This window comes from Cottoperca gobio, chromosome 10, assembly GCF_900634415.1.
Source record: "Cottoperca gobio chromosome 10, fCotGob3.1, whole genome shotgun sequence".
Classification (NCBI taxonomy): Eukaryota; Metazoa; Chordata; class Actinopteri; order Perciformes; family Bovichtidae; genus Cottoperca; species Cottoperca gobio.
The window spans coordinates 23,908,100-23,925,575 of record NC_041364.1 but is presented as its reverse complement, the minus strand read 5'-3'; positions in this window follow the sequence as shown (position 1 = coordinate 23,925,575).

The window sequence follows — 17,476 nt, the reverse complement described above, 5'->3', positions numbered from 1 at the left end:
AAGCGGGGGTGAAAGTTTATAGCGAGGTAGACGGGCGGATGAAAACTCCGTTCACGTTGCCCCGCTATGAGCCTCTGTCTTCCATCAGTTCTGGTTCCAGAGACGAGGCTCGACTTAAAGTCCGCCTTGCCCGACTACAAATGGAGGCTCAGGAGAAAGCACAAGACAGACAGCATGAGATCAGGAAGCTGGAAATAGAAGCTGACAAAGGCACAGATACACGCGGCGAGGGCGTGTGTAGATACCACAGGTACGTCCCCTACCGCCACCTCCTCACTACCCCGCAGTGCCTTTGATATTGGTAAACACATTGTTTTGGTGCCTGTATTTCGTGAAGCCGAAGTGGATTCATATTTTGGTGCATTTGAGCGCATTGCCTCAGCTATGCAGTGGCCGCCTGAGGTATGGCCTCTTTTGGTACAGTGCAAAATTCACGGAAAAGATCAAGAAGCTATTGCTGCACTTTCGTTAGAGGATAGCCTGAAATATGAAATGGTTAAAGCTGCTATCCTGCGCGCTTATGAATTGGTCCCTGAGGCGTATAGACAGAGATTTCGAAATCATAGAAAAGCTCCATCCCAGACCTATGCTGAGTTCGCCAGGGAAAAGGGAACTTTATTTGATAAATGAAGCACTTCTTGTAAAGTGGACAATTATAGTTCTCTATATAATATATCGATATATATATATATAACTGTTGTTAATGGAAGAATTTAAGAAATATGTTTCTGATCGGATTGTTGTGCATTTAAATGAACAGAAAGTAACGTCTCTTTCCTCTGCTGCAGTACTAGCCGATGAGTACGTGTAAACTCAGAAGGCTGTTTTCCTGTCAGCCTGCGCTGAGAAACCTCGTTATGGTCCGGCTCTGCAGCCTAATCGGCCCAGATCAGTACAGAGTAGAAGAGAGGAAAGGGAGTGTTACTACTGCCATAAACCTGCACCCATCATTGCCAACTGTCTGACACTTAAACATAGAGAGCAACAACAACCTGCCCAGAGTACGTCACAGCCGAGAGACATCGGATTAATTAAAGAGTGTACAGATCGTGACAATGGTGACAGTTTTGATGAATGCTTCAAGCCGTTCGTAATCGACGGATTCGTGTCCTTAACCGGCAAGCCTGCCGATCAGTGTCCGGTGCTGTTGGGTTTTGAAGCCCAAAGGGCACTGTGATTGCCTTTGAAATGAATCCAGTAAACTTCTAGATGATCAAGATACTTATTTATTTAAAGAGATGATGACAGCATTTCGAAAATACCCTCAGCCGAGAAAACTTTCACACACCAAGTCCACAGTCCGAATCAATAAAGAGCCAGTTAGCTGTCTGTTGGTAAAAGTGAAAGTGGTACAAAAACATCATAAACATTTTGCTATATTCTCTACAGAAGGGTGTCGTCGTCCCTCATTGGTCCATGTTGGCGCGGTTATGCCCCTTGGTGGGCAGTCTTGACGAGATGGAGGTAGACCTGAAACTCTTTGAAGAGAACCTACAGTGCTTCACATTCATAACTAATATAGTGCTCATTATACATTTGTGCAGAAATACATGTTGTGCAATAATACATTTTGATTGAGGTGGACGAGTACATGTGATAATCATTAAGTGTGACACAATACAATCAGGAGTTTATTTACTTCACAGTGCGCATTTTAAGAGACACAGGTGGCTCTCAGTCTGTGATCGTCGCCTCTGTGTTGCCATTTTCTGATCAGTCTGCTTGTGGTTATGGTTCCATTTTACGCGGCATTGAAATGAGTTACACTCTCAGGCCGGTACACCGTGTACACGTTGAATCTAAATTAATCAGTGGTTTCTTCCCCGTCACAGTTTGTCCCGCGTTACCAATGAAAGGAGTTGTATTTCTGATGGGTAACGACATCGCTGGTGGTAAAGTGACTCCTGCGCTGGAAGTGTTGGACTCTCTTCAGTCAGCAGGGTCACCTGAGGTAATACAGCCACCTTCTGATGTGTTCCCTATTTGTGTAGTCACCCGTGCATAAGCGCGTATAAATGATGATGTGAGCTTGGCTGATAGTGTGCTTATGCCAATGTTTTCAGGAGAAGATGAGCTCAAGAAGGAGACTGCGGTTGCGGACGCATCTCCTGGTGAAACTGCGGCTGAGCCGGTGTGCCCCGTCAGTCCCGCTGTGTCTTCTGATTGCCCGACTCTCCCGGTAACACGAGAGCGTCTATGTGCCGCGCAACAAGCAGACTTCCATAAGGTAAATACAGTTACGGTTCAGGACTCCTATCCGTTGCAGCGAATGGAGGACTGTATTGATAACTTGGGCCCCGCTAAAAATGTCAGCAGATTGGATCTGCTGAAAGGTGATTGGCAGGTACCGGTAACTGAACGCGCCGCCGAAATATCTGCGTTTGCGACTCACGTGTTACGATACACCGTCCTAGCTTTTGGCATATGCAACGCTCTAGCCCACTTTCAGAGGTTGGTTATAATACTTGTTTTGTTGTTGGCCCTCAAGCATTTTGAGGTATATGTCAGTGTTGGAACTAGGTTTACCTTTGGTTTTAATTGTTGAGAAGTTAGCAGCGTTTAATATTAGGCACTTTAGGGTGCCCCGGCGCTGTTTTATGTGTTCTTTTGTTATCAAGTGTTCACCCCGAGTTTGTTTTGTTAGTTTGGCTTTGATGCCTTATTTGCTCTTGTGTTAAGAGCCCTCCTTTTGTTCTTTGTAGTGTCGTTAAAAGAAATTGTTTGTCAAATTGTCCACCATATTTAATAAATATATCTTATTTTACCATCAACATTTGGTCATATGTTACCCCCTTTTCCCTTGCCGAACCGGGACGTAACAAACCCATATTGTTGTACAGCAACAACTAACAGGAAAGAGCCCCCTGCACCTTTCTGATCACAGGACAGTTCAGACAATTTGTGAAAAATACCAACAAACACGCAGCAAAGAAAACTGCTAAAGGACTCAATTACCCAATTGAGTTCCTGTGTCTTGTCATTTACATGGGCATACTGATCTTGCCCCAACTGAGGGAGGTGGTGAGTGTAGAACATGTTTCACGTTCCATTCCCACACACTGTGATTCCTAACCATTTCCAGAAACTCACACATGAGTGATCTCGCCAAAAAACCTTGAAAACTACAAAAAGAAAAGCACACCAGCAAACAGCCGCCTGCACAGGATCACACCGCTGTATGAGTCCATCCATGCGGCCTGCAGATCTGTGATCCATCCCCGTCAGAACCTGACAATAGATGAATGATTGGTTGCCACAAAAGAAAAACAAGGAATCAAGCATTTCATCAAGAAAAAGCCATCCAAAGGGGGCATACACACTTGTTGTGTTGGCTAATAATAACGGATACAGTGTCACCGTAAAGTTTTACACACTGTCTACCAAGGGACCTTCATTTGTTGCAGTGATGTCACTTGTCACACTTTTTTTTTGGTATTATTACAATGTAATAATAATATATATAAAGTATACCATTCATATGGGGGGCCAAACATTTCAAGACACCCCCTATACAGCTGCCTCGCACTATCCAGTCAAGCTGTGCCAACCAGAGAAAATCCTCTGCCGTCAGATTGACTGCACAATGGAGTCTAGCTACAGTAGCATTCCGATGGGCTGTGCGCAGCAGGCTGGATAGCGCAGATTGGACAGAACTTGACTCACATTGTTTGCAGCCAGGAATGCAGAAAGTAAAGCACATGCTCAAACTCGGTGCTTTCATTCCCTCTGAAATACACGCAACATCGACATCTTAACATCATTTGACACAGCATTATCATCATCACGAACATCATCGTCATTCACATCACAACGGCAAACCTCAGCCACGAACAACTCTTGCTCTAGAAACCAGAATAAATTATGAAATTGAGCATAACATCAATCACATGTAGAGTCAAGGCTTTCAAGTTGCAAGAAATATTTCTTGTGAAGCCTCAGCTGGTGCTTTCAACTGTGATTCATGTCCCTCTTCTGCTATTACTTACTAAGTAGAGACCCCTGTTACTTACTTTAATTAATGTATTTCCTGTTGAAGCAGGATGTCACGGCGGGACATGGTTGGGTCGTGAGCTACGTCCGATGAGAGAGCTGTGCACTTAGTGCAGGACAGCTGGAAGTTGGTGTCTATCTTTGCCAGGATATTGAATTGTTTGGCCTCCCGTACATTTATACCACAGACTCAAGAAGGAAAAACAGTGATGGTGGATATTAGAGGATCTCCAGGCCTACTGCTATCTGGGAGTATAACAGGAATTATTGATAAATACTGTTATTATTAAAATTATCTATATTATTTTAGAGAAAAGGACTAAATTAGGGAGTTCAAAACTGCTGGTGGACATTTCTGAGGCATGTTGTGTTAGGAAAATGTCATTGTTACTTTTGTCTTGTCTTGAAGATGACAACTTTCTATAGGCAAATTTTGCTTTGCCTACAAGTTGTACAATCATTTTACAGTATAGTACACCGTATTTAGTGACATCACTGGATAGCTGAGATTGTGTTAATTTTGGGGATACTAAACACTTGATACTACAATAAAATAATCACTTCTGAATTAGCAAAGAAAAAAACAAATAATGACATATCTGAATGGTGGTGTATGGCAGGCTCCAAAGGGTGAAAAGAAACGCTTCACTATTGTTTGGACTTGATATTGAAATTGTTTATTTGCAATTATTTCTGCTGTTGCTACTTAACCAATGACTTTATTACTAAGTGAAACCCTGTAATCAAAGTTCAATCAGAGGTCTGGTTGACCGACCAGTTTATTCACAAACGTAATCAGGGGTACATTTTTATTCCTAATAACAGACCGTGGCAGTGCTATTGTGTTCATACAAATGTGTGGAAACGTCTATTTTTATTTCAGAGCCAGCTCTAAGGTCGACTCTAAATCAGCTAAAAGGGTTTCAAAGCCAATGTGTTTGACAAGACCTGTTAATGAAGGGTCTTGTGGCAGACTCTGGAACATTCGCTTTATTGAGCCTAGATTTGAAGAGATGCCGATGGTTGTGTAATTCTTCCTGCTGCAGCACAACTCGACTCTTTATTGCTGACACTGATGTTTGCTGTCTCATTCCAGTCTTTCTTATCTTCATGCTACTTTCTAGATCGGGCCTCTATGGTCTTCTTCTGAGGTAATGTCAATTTAATTGATTTAATAAAATACACATGATATTAATGAAATAACAGCAGAACTACTCACATGATGGACATGACAAAGATGTTTGGACTATCTGGAAAGACACTGAGCTTGATGCTTCAGCCAGATTTTGCAGTTTGAAAGACCATGGATGAAATTTTGAAAGATGGTAATATCAATACGGAATAGTGTGTGCAATATGCAGCTGCACTATTATTCCTTGGGTTTTATAGAAGCATGAAGATAATCGATATGCAATAGCCATAGCATGGTATCAATACCAACTCTTAAATTCTGGATCTGGACATTATAAGTATAGTAATATTATTTGTCTTTTTCTGAACATAAACCTGTCTGGAATTAAGAAAAAGATCAGTTTGGCAATGTCTGAGAGTGTGTGGCAGAAGTGTTGCTGTGTGCTTTTGCCCGACCTAAACACTGCAGTCAACTAACTGCTGTTGTATTGCAATTAGTGCATAATGTGTGTCAACCATTAAGGAACAAGACATTGCTGTTCAGAAATACCCCCAAAAAGATTACATCATTTACATAAAGTGTTGTCATGACAATCGCAATGATAGGTTCATATTTCAACTCTAAAATGTCCCGCTCAGCACATAGCTTAGACACAATTCCTTAGTAAGCAAATGTAAGAGAACTTCATCAATACTATGTTAATATTTAAACTGATACATTATTTTGTTTACGGTCACTTTGGGGCATCAGATGATAGACAACCGAAAACGATGCATTGAGAACCGAAAGAGAGAGCCATATAGATTCACACTTTAAACCATTCCAATGTACAATATAAAATATACACTACGTACCCCCCTGCAGCTTCTGTAGCCAATCACACAAACCCATCAACTGATTTACACCACATTCATACAAACCAAAGGCACTTTTAAGAGCCAGCCTCTATCTATCTCTCTGTCCATCTGTCTAATCTATATTTGTATCTTAATCTAGCATTCTTTATCTGTTTCTCTATCTGTCCCTCTATCCATCTCTGTCTTTCTGTCATCAGTCTGTCAGTTTGTCATCATGCCAGGAGGGACTGCAAAAAAGATTTGTACCTTTTGTCAGGGCATTTTATTTTGTGCTCAAACGATCTGTGCAGATTGTAAAAAGGAGCGACCCCAGGAGTTTAGGAAGAAGCTTCAGAGGTGTGACGAGAGGAATGGGTGGTTAGTACTAAGAATTGTATCCATCAAGGATGAAGCCATTGTCATGGTACGTACACTTCTTTTTTACATGACATTAGATGTCAGATGTGATATTATTCATGATTAAGTGAGCATGCCACTGCAAGCAAGGTCAGGAAGGACTTTTTCGTGAACATAGTAGGCAAGGATAAAGTTGGAATTTGTATTAATCATTTTATTTCTTAATACTGTCTATATCATAGAAACAAATTTAAATGTTCAATTTAACTTTCAACTTTGAAGTGATTCTGCAAAGGTATAATTTAATATACTGTTGTTATTTTATTTAATATACCTACAAGTAATCAAATCTTCAACTTCACACATCAAAGTCTAACTAATTGGGATAGCATATACTTAAATTATAGGATCACCATGGTTACAGCTACTACATTATTTAGGCATTGTGGGATGACTTTAAATGTTTGAAAAAGTAATAGGGTAGTAATTACTTTGAAGTTTTGTTGTCACTAATTGAAAGGACAACTGGATGGGATGGTCTCGATCTGGAGAGTCAACCCGATCTCCTCACCAGGTCGTCATGGCGACACTTTGTCACGCCCCAGGTACCCGCGATGTGAGCGTCGCCCAGAAGTATTTTCCTCACTACATTGCTATGTTAAGATTTTCTTTTTGAGATATCAACATTTCTCAACACGTAAACAGTACGATAGGTGAGGGTTATGTGCGGCTCTAACTTTCAATAATTTCTCTTTCGATTTTGAGAAGTCAAGGATTTGTTTTGACAGTTTTTGGATAGTGAAGACTACATTACCCAGGATCCTCAGTCACTGTTGCTATGGAGACAAAACCAGTCCATTTAGCATTTACCAGGTTAAAAAACTAATATATTTCAAACTGATTAAAAATGTGTTGATGTGCTTTACTGAATCTTAATATTGTTTCATCATTCTATCATTATGTGTTTTAAGAATGATGATTTCCTATTAAATATCCTCAGCCACATGCTCTTGGAAATATAAACTTAAATGAGCAACTTCCCATTTTACAATCACAGGCTATGAAACGGCAGTTGTTAACATCAGTAGTGAAGCTTTGAACCAGATTGCGGCCGACCAACGACTAGTTGTAATGGAATGAAGCCCACCCACAGAGACGACACGAAACAGGAGTCGAACGAGTCCACCCACACACCCTGGAAGAACTACAAGTATGCCAGCTGTAGAAGCCAACGCTTTAAGCCACTGGGGTTCCGCTTTGTTGCTCTAGTTGACGCACTTGTTGTCGTGCCTGCTGAATAAAGATTCAGATTCCAAACTCTTTAGATTGAACACTCAGTCCGTTTATTTCGTGTTGAATTAGCTTTCCCTGTCACAGTCTGCTCCAGTACTTCCTACCTCAGCCCGGTACTTTTCCACACCCCGCCTCCTTCTCACCTCACCAGCCAGCCACTCCCACCTCATCACCTCACCTTGGGCTCAGGCTGCTGCCAATTAAGCCTCTCCCAGTCACTCACTCACTCAGTGCCAGATTGTTCTCAACTCATATCAGACTTTCCAGCGATTACCCCCGGACTGATTTCGTGTTACCGACCCTGTCGCCGAACTACCCGCCTCGTCAAATCCCCGGAATACCCACCAGCCTTCTGTCCCGACCTCAAGCTCGGTTTCCTCATCTCTGAACCTGGGTTACATGTGTCTGAGTAAGACCCTCTGCTGTCTGAAATTATCATTTTGCATTAGGTCTCTGCATGTGTCCTGGGATTTCCTGTATCTGCCTGTTCCGGTAAATAAACCTGTGTATCTACAATTCCTGGTTTCCTGTGTGTTGCATTTGGGTCCTTACACACCCCGGGACATTCCCATCAGCAAACAAAACATGACACTATATAACTAATAACTTAACCTAAGGCGCAAACGCTACCTCAGCCTGTGTGTGTGGTCAAAAACTGTTTGCTTTCCGGCGGAACACCACCGTCGACAAACATTGGTTCCTACTTATAGCAGGAGTGCTAATTGGCTCCTACACCACCTACTTGTGTGTTTCATAACAAGTTGTATGATGTGTCACTATTGGGAATTGTAGTTTTAAAATACATTGGTATATTACATTACAATTCATTTAACTGACGCTTTTGTCTAAAGCGACTTACAATAAGTGCAAACAATCATGAGGATACAACTCTGAACAGCAAGAATCTTACAAGTACATTATCTTCAAATAGGTGAAGTTTGTAGTCTGTGGCGGAAGGTGTGAAAACTGTATATATATTTCCTGTAATTAGAAGTTGGCAGTATTAAACTGTCTGGACCACAGGGGATTTTAGGGGATACACATTTAAAAAAAAAAATCCTATCATTAATTGGGTGAAGATTGCTCGTGTCCATATTGACTGCGACCCCATACCCACATGACAGCTGAGATCAAGAGCTTTCTATAACAGCTGGTTTTATGTCTGTAGCCCCTCCTGTTGCTGAATAAGCTTTCAATTATGCACCAGGTTCAAGATTCAGAGGCCAATGTTGCGAACCATGTACTATCTTCCGATTAACATGTTAATCTCCAGGTCGAAATCTTTCTAACAATTTGGTTTAGTCCTACGACTAAATCTTTTAATGGGCATGACTTTGTTCAGGCACAGTGCTATTTGAAAGTGCAATAGGCCTATATATATTAACTATTTGACTTGGACCACATTTAACCTTTATTTTCATGAAGAAATGCACGATCTTGATACAGTAAGAAGTGGGTTACTTCAGGCCGACCCCCTAAAGTAACACCCTGGATGGTCAGCAGTACTTTAATTAAAAAATGTGATTTATTTTGGTAACTATTTCAGCAGAACCAGAAACAGTAAACAAAAATCTTATTCACACAAGTTTATTTGAAGGATAAACCCCTTGAGATGTACCAGATGTAAATCAGGAAGTTGAGGAGGTTTGGAGTCAGCAAACGCATGTTTGAAATGGCATTGCTAATCCTGGTTTAAAGCATTGTATCCTTTAACATGCAAGGAACGGCAACCTTAATGCAAAGAGCGAAACCAAGCACACCAAGATTATAACATTACAGGGAAGGTGATTGGCAAGTCACAGAAACAACGTTGTGATATATTTGACAGTGTGTACTCAGGAAGGCTAAACATATACAGTAACTGCAGATACCTCACATAGCTTATTCCTTAATACCTAAACCTAAAGCATTCTCTAAAACCTTGACAAAGGCTACGTCGTTTAGGATGGCTGTTTTGAACATCCCCCTATCAATATTTGTGTACATCCTGCACTAAACTGTCAAATTGTGCATATAGTATCTTCTTTAGATTTGCTATTATATGTTTCTATTCTTCACCTTATACTTTCCCTGAATTTGTATTTCCTCTTAATATGTTCATTGTATGCACAAAACACCAAGGCAAATTATGTAAAATTTAAATTCTACTTGGCAATAAAGCTTATTCTGATTCTGTAAACTAGCAGCTACAACCACAGTGATCCAGATGAGGATCATCTTCTTAATATAACATCCCATAATGTTACTCCAAAATGAATGTGTGATGTTAAATTAAACAAAGTTCCACACATAAATGTGCTCAATTTATGTTTATTTGCCTTTTTTCTCAAGCATTTATTATTATTTGTTGCATTTCACAACATTACAAGTGAAAAAACACATATGTGTTAAACAGGATATAAGGCTGGACCTTGAGGTTAGTTTAACATGAAAAGCAAGGACAACACAACATGGAATAACATAACATGGAATAACATACAGTATAAAGTATATTCATACAATGTATTTTTCTGATACATACTGTATAATACATATTTTACATGTCCTTTACGTGTGTAAGTTAAATTCTTTATAACGATGTATAATGTGCTCTTAAGTACACTGATCACTGACAGATACATTTCCACAAAATTAACCATTTTTATGTTGTTTATCTCAAAACCACATTACTTATACATCCTGGAAAAGTGTGCATCTTCACTGTTGATGTAGGACTTCAATAAACTACATTAATAGGTGGAGATCCAATCCGACAAAGATAACAGACAAAGCAAGTTAAGCAAAGAAACAAATATGAACAATGCAAGTCAAGCACTTAAAGTCCTGATGTGTTCATAAATGCATTAATAAACAGTTAAACAGCTATATTCTATAAAACATTAAAACAAATAATGATGCAGAGGCAGCTCCCTCTGGGAAAAAAAGGCAAAGACCCTCTGACTGATAGATTTGAAAATATATAATTTTACATTCTGGTGTGAGGGTGGCGAGAAATGAATAATCATGAGGTTAACAAAACTGACAGGGTTCATTGTCTGGTCAGCATAGCAGGGAACGCTCAGCAAATTACTCCATATGTGTCCATTTAACATTTATGTTTTGTACGAGTCAAATGTTTGGCCTGAAGTTAGAAGAGGAAAGGGGAATCTTCCATTGGAAGTATGAATACACTCAAATACCATGTCAGTCCAGTATTTATATTAGTTGATATCATATTTGCAAAGTTGTGTTTGAGATTAATGCTGGAATGCAGCATCACAACCAATATTGCAATGTCGGTTTATCTTCCAAGCAGCACGAATGTGCTTATTAAGCTACTTGATAATCGGCCCGATAGATTTTGAGACACGTTGCCTTTGAGCTAAGTGCTGTTCAAATATACAGACACAAGTTCATTTGTACCAATGTAGGATGTCATACAGATTCAGATGTACTCAATCAATCCACATTCTAATAATACACAGAGAACGGTCCATTTCTAAGGGCCTAAAAAATATTGTGTCGTGTAAGCAGCGGTATGATTTCACATCCAAGGTCAGTAAATATCGTAAAGCAATGACTGGACTACATGAGAGTGCAAGCTTGTAAAGATGGAGTTATTTAAAGCTCTGAATGGGTCGATGTGGTTCTGGAAGTGTGGTTACAGCACTTACGCACGGTTGGCGTGAGCTGTAGCACCGCGACCTAATGTGGTATCTTTTTACGGGGCCCAATACACCTGGTGGAGCCCCTGCATTCCTCACAGTCCTTTGTGCAGCTACAATCTAAGGAAATACAAAAAAACAGAGAAGAAATAGGTGAGTTTTAAAATGAACAAGCTGTTTAAAGCATTAATAAATAAAAGAGTAACAGCAACACTTCTAGGTTTGAGAATAAATGAACAAACATACATTCATACATGAATAAATGACCTAAACTGTGTTTCCCTCTTCATCGTCACTGGTGTCTGGACTGCTGAGTTCACTTTGACTTTCATCTTCAACATGTTGGAGGACAGAGATGTCAGGACCTAAAGCAGTCTTGAAATGTTGCAAGACCACGTGCAACCTCTCTGACGATGCAGCTGAGGCTTTCGTTTGCCTCGTCTATATCTCAACATACACAATAGATTGCATTGCATACATACTACATAGAAAGATTGCTTTATGAGGCCACATAACTTCATTGGAGCATAAATGTGTCTCCCATTCAAATCTACATAACAGGATGATTGCCATTGTTGTGTGTTGTTGCCATGGCGCCAGGCTAGCATCTGCATAAACCGAGATAAGGCAAATTGCTGAATCACTGAGGTGCTTCAGCAACATAATTTTCATATGTGTTTTAACCCATGTCTGTTAGCTGTTTCAAGTTAACAGTTTGTATTCCCCACTAGAGTTGTGCTAAAGTCACACATTGTGTTGCCTTCAGTAAGTTACATCAAGTAAAAGGTCTGTTTGTAGGTTTTCTATGTTGAGTGGGAGAGCTGATAGGAAGCACAATCTTGTTGTTATGGTAACTCCATGCAACAAATCAGACAGAGATCCAATTATCAAAATAAGTAAGTTAATTTCTGCTTTCAGGCCAAAGCCCTGCTGACTTGTTACCATATTAACCAGCTATAATCTCCATTTTATTATGTACAAGCGAAATGACCATTTTTCATTATCCAAGTTCTGTGGCTGAGACTGATTTGGTCTGACTTTTGTTCATTTGAAACTCATGCTTTAAAAGCACAGCTATGTCTTTGCTTTAGCTCACCCTCCTCAGCCACCTTATTCTTGAGAACCACTTCCAGGTTGCAGCCATGTGCAGTGCTGCACCATCTCCATCACAAAACTCTTTTCTCCTCTTGAAGTCGCCTCATTAGCATCACTTGGTCATGCATTTTTTTCTTGACGGCCATCTCAGATAACATTCAATTATACAACAGTTATGTGTATAAATGAGACAAATTTGCCTTACAAAATGCATACAAAATTACAAAATTTGCATTAACAAATGTTTGGAACTACAAACATGTACTTGAATGTATACATAAGAAAACTGAAAATCTTCGATAAACTAAATTAATATTAAAACACTCAATATGTTATGTGCATGAGCTCAGTATGCTTAGAACAGAACTTGAAATTAATTCTTATGAAGCATCTGAAAACTGACGTACTCATGCCATGAAGTTCCCACGGCCATATTGGGGACACAGTGCTCTCTCCAGCTAGGTAATGCTCAACAACAGCAACATCAATGATTGTGGCAGAGTCTTGTACCAGCCTGTTGTTTTGCATCTCCTGAAGGAGCTTTTTGTCTTCTGCAAGTTTCCTCCGAAGACGGTGGTGGAGCTTGCTGCTGTCTATAAAGACATGAAGTAGAGGCATCATGGTTTGTGACAAAAAGTGAATGTAAATCTGCAGTAATAGAAATATGATTACAGTTTAGATGATCAATCAACTGGCAAGTGGGTCATGAAAGGAACAGAAACTATTGATAAGATCTGTAGTTTACTTAACATGCTAATTCCATGTATTTGTTGGTGGAAAATTATTCTGGAAAAGTATTAAATACAGTAGCTTGAACTATTATATTATATTACTATACCATTCTGACAGTACAGGCTGTGCTTCGGCTGCCTCACACTAAGTTAAAGCTCTTTAATGGTTTACTGAACAAATGAGAAAAACAACTGGAAAAAACAATACAGCTGCCGAGTCCCGACTCTCGTCCTGACTGACAAGGAAAGAAAGGTGGTGCAGGCCCCAAACATACTTCCAATAGAAATACATTAGTTTGAAAGTCATGCTGTGTGTCACAAACAAAACGGAGTTTGTGTACATGTACAAGAATCAATAGATTACGTTTTGGAACCATTTGTGAGACTGGGTTGGGACACATTATAGAAGTGTGTCATTGAGTGTGTTCTGTAGGATATATATTCTCCCTATCATCCACATATCCTCACTCGCCTCTTTATTTCCTGCTATCACTACTTTCGTCTTATTTTTCATCATTGCATTTGCTCTCTCCTTCTTCACTTCTCTCGCTAAGGAACCAGATGTGTTCCTTGTATGATTTATTCAGATGCGGAGATTGGGACAGAGAGTGTCTGCTGCAGGCAGAGTGCACTCTGCTTCAGTCCAAATGGTTGAGTATACTTCCTACCGTCATTCCTTATGCAAATGAGTTTTCCTAGTTTATATGAATCATGCTTTTTGCATTTTGTTGACTGAAGCAGTTGCATCATCATTGTGGACATGACATAATTTTTTCCCACATATGCTGGCTTACACTTAAAGGCAAAGAACTGCAGTAACCAAAGCACTAGTGGTTATTGAGAAAATGTGCAATATCATACTAACAAACATTATTTCAACCTAATTCTAATACTTATTCCATAAGGATGTAACTTCTCCAATCTCAAAATAGTGCACATTTTTTTTATACAGTATCACAGTCAGACTAGAGCCACCATCTGCTGTTAATGGTCTTAGATTTTAATATTTTACAAGTAATGTATGTTTGCAGCCATTTGAAGCCTCAAAGATTTCTCAAGATGTAAGAAATATACTCAAAGACACCCAAAGCAATTAGCTGGTAATGCACCGAGTCTATAAGAGCTCTTTGAACCCTGGAATGATACAGGGAATGAAAAAGGAAGCAAGTCCATGCATTTAATGTCTCGTTCATGTAGCTTTTAATGTTAAAAAACACTTGAAACTTTAACTTCCAGACTGACATGAGATATTTGACTGAGATGTGTTTTGCCAGTCGAAATGCCTTGGGTGCTCTGTTTAAACACATCACAGTAAATTGAACCGTTTTGTGGCTGGTAGAAAGATGCTCACGATCACATCTGAACTGCCTTCAAGAGATTTAACAAGAAACACAGTAAAAACTCACCAGAAGCAAACAGAATAGAACGTTGGGAACATGTCTTTGTGATATGGAATATACATAATGCACGAGATGCCGCCACAAGTAGGATTATTAGATGGTGATGAATGTAGGAAAATAAGCACAAATGCAAAACTGGCTTGCAGCAGGTAAGATTTGCAGATTTGTTTTTCATATTCCACATACCCACACCAACAATGCATGTATCCACAGCCCCACTTTTGCACTGGGTGACATGTTACCATTACCATGAACACACACGCTGCCATTTATTTGACTCAATTACACCATCCTACTGCCACAAATATGACCTAGAGAACCAATTCTCTATCAATCCGCAGCCTAAAATAGTCATTAACAAACGCACTGTCTACTCAGACACCGCTCCATTACACATGTTCCCGTAGATTCTAAGATCCAGACTTTATCACATTTTATCTGTTATAATAAACAATTATCTCTACTTCATTCACTTGTCTCTACCAAGTGAAATGCCAGATGGCATCATTGCTGTAGTAGGAAATACAAAAATGTTGCAATAATTAATTTGATATCCATGTACAGCATTAGACAATTTATAAAGAGTGCACGACAATGGAACTGGCTTTGGCACAGATATGACAAATGTTTAAATCTATGGACCAATTTAACGAGACAACATTGAAGCTTTGAGTCGACATTACATTCATCATAGTGCAGAACTGCTTTATTTTAAATAATTGTGTCCTAAATCCCCCTAAAATGTTTTTTCCCATTTTCTTATTTCATTTAGAATATTTTGGCTAGAATGTTGGCATTAGGCACATTGAGACAATATTGATTAATAAATATTTTCAGTTCAATAAAGACATGACACAAATACAATGTTGATTCAATGGCATTTTTTCAACATTTAAAGTATGACAACCTCAACCACATCGCAACCTTTCTGATCATAACTATTTGCCAGGAAAATACATTACCTTAGTTTTCTTTCAATTAATATCAGGGTCTCCTTTTTGCAGTTTTAAATATTCTGACATATAATGTAATATTTTAGAGAAATAAATCTTCCATACAAAGCCCATGCATATTAATTACAGATTTTGTCAAAGTTGAGTTGAGTAACATCAGAATCTGACTTTCTGATCTGAAATCTGTTATACAGTACATTTAATAAACAAAAATATTAAATTAAGTAACAATAGTGTATTATTTCCATGAAAGCAGTATGAAACATTTACATTAATTCCAAAAACCAAGCCAGACCGCTGTAACTGTAATACGTGCCAATCCATTAACTGCCACAGTGAGACCGCTAACAGCTAAAGTAAGCTAACTCCACTTCAAGCTAGGTGGTGAAACAGCTATGTGTTGCCTTTTTCCTTTTGAAAAAATATCAATTCAGCTAAACCAAGACATTGGTAATTCAATTTAATATTCAACATAAATTAATCTGTATCCCATCTAAATGGAGAAAACATCTTTTCGAACCAGCAGTGCTAAAAGGTAAATAGCTTATGTTAGCAGAGTGCCATGCCTTGGTGCGTTTAAGCTACCTTCAAATCACATATTTAACCATATTATAAACCTTATTTAACTATTGACACTAACCTCCACATGTATTGGTCATTTTGAGTCACCAATCAACCTAATTACATAACGTGATGTATTTGGAGTGTGGTAGGAAGCCGGACGACCAGGAGAAAATCCATACTGACACAGGGAGAACATTTCAATATAAATGTTAATAGTAGGTTACAAATGGACAGGGCAGATATATATACAAAACAGACATGTCATATCTATAAACTACACACAATTGGTTCATTTTAAAAAAGATGTGCAAAAGCAGAAATAACATATTTAGTTTGAAGACATCGTCTTTTCTATTTAGAATCTCTTGAATTCATTTACAAAGGCACAATGCAGTATCTATATTTTTCCCATATGGACTATGCCATTGATTTATTTGGGGTGAAATAATCAGGTTTAAAATTCTTAGAATAATGGCATGTCAACTGTTTTCTGTTACATAATTTGCAATGCCTTAGCTTATATAACACAACATGTTTCTCTGGGAAAAAAAAACTAAGCATTTTTCTCAGAATCTTAATACAAGTTTTAAGAGAAGAAATGTCTCTCATGTAATAGCTGCAGAAGCTTTACAATCATGCCATGTTGTACTGGTACTGATGTAAGGTTGTGTTATCAGAATGATACAGTAGGATCTCTCTGTGATGGAGCAACAGGGCGGAGGCAGCAAAGCAAAGCGTGTTAACAAATCCTTGTGCGATGACATTAAGTGAAAAGAAATCTGATTTGCCCTGCTGGTGTAAATCTGAGCATGGTTCATATTTTTTCTGTTCTTCTATTTTTTCGGTTATCCGACTCCAGTGGTTTCTGTTATCAGACGAGGCCTTCCCTATTTTAGGCTTCAGAGCACCCATGTCGCTCCCCACAGGCTGTTAGAGCACATATGGTACTACAGAAACACTGCTGAGGGCGAGATTATCAATTCATTGCTTTGTTTTAGAGGCTTCCCTTTTCGGAAAACACAGCTTCCTCTCTTCTCTGTTCAGGTGTACGTTTAAAAGAGACATGGAATATATGGCTGGTTTGGGGGGTTAGTATAATAATTCACTGCTTTCTTACACAATCTCCTTTAGGATTGCAAGACTACATTTGAAATAAGCCTGGAATCAGTCAGATGTATTCAGTTAATGGGTGACTGTTCCACGACAGGGCGCCTGTAGACTCTCCTTGGCAATCAGTTGAGCCAGTAAGTGACACAGACATAATTGCTAAACAGTTAACAGCAGGTGTGCCAGTGGGTTTATCAACTAGGGTGCATTACATTATGAAGGAAACACGAGAGGCTCAATTATAACACCATTGAACCTCTGGGAAGATTCTCATAATGTGACTCATCCTCTGTGCTCAGAGGAGCTGGCTCACAAATATCACTGGAGGGAAGGGCTGATAATTGAGGGCTAAGATTGTTAAAGCCGCATTAGGT